Consider the following 798-nt stretch of genomic DNA (forward strand, 5'->3'; position numbering starts at 1 on the left):
ATGGAAGATACTTGATTTGCCAAGTTTTGGTTGATCAAGAATTGATCAAACCTTTGAGATAAGAATTTTATCTCGGCAGCTATTTCAATGGAATGGTCAACTTGTTGTAAGCCAACACTCTTCCTTCCACTTGAAAGGTAAAGTCCAGTGCAAAGAATTTTCATTCATGCTCTCATAAAAACACCACACGTCATCCTCATGCCTATCAATGCAAGAGCCACCCATGGAAACATCAATTATGCCCTTGTAATTATCGGATAAGCTCTCAAAGAAGTATTGAACTAATTGTCATTTGGGCATGTCATGATGTGGACACTTCCTAAGCAATTCATTGAATCTTTCCCATGCCTCATGGAACGTTTCCCCATCCCCGTGTAAAAATTCTCGAATTGAGGTTCTCATGGCATTGGTCTTAGAAACCGGATAGTATTTCTTCAAGAACTCTTGTTGTTTTTCTGCCCAAGAAGTTATTGAAAAAGGCCTAAGATTGTTAAACCAATATTTTGCTTTGTTGCATTTTATTTCTTTAAGAACTCTTGTTGCATGTCCGTGTATCTCACGGTGGAACATACTTCAAAAAACTAATCCAAATGCTTGTAAAGTTCTTCACTTGGAAGTCCATGTAATTAGGAAACATTTGAATGGTTTGTGGTTTGATCTCATAGTGGTGTGCTCTAAATGGTGGCAATTGAATGCATGTGGGTGCATTGTATTCATTAGGCACATAGTGATCTCTTAAAGTAAGGGGAGGATTAGCAATTGGAGGTGCAACATGGGCATCTTGATTGTAATACCCCT

At 38.2% G+C, this 798-nt stretch overlaps 1 pseudogene; it reads left to right on the plus strand.

Annotated features, from left to right (window-relative positions):
• Positions 1-298: 298 nt before the first annotated feature.
• Positions 299-397, plus strand: LOC132282954 (small nucleolar RNA R71; annotated as a pseudogene).
• The last annotated feature ends 401 nt before the right edge of the window (positions 398-798 follow it).

The sequence above is a fragment of the Cornus florida genome, unplaced genomic scaffold (assembly GCF_030987335.1).
Source record: "Cornus florida cultivar Cherokee Brave unplaced genomic scaffold, ASM3098733v1 CherokeeBrave_3.0.0_Hap2_Chr01, whole genome shotgun sequence".
In the NCBI taxonomy this organism is placed as follows: Eukaryota; Viridiplantae; Streptophyta; class Magnoliopsida; order Cornales; family Cornaceae; genus Cornus; species Cornus florida.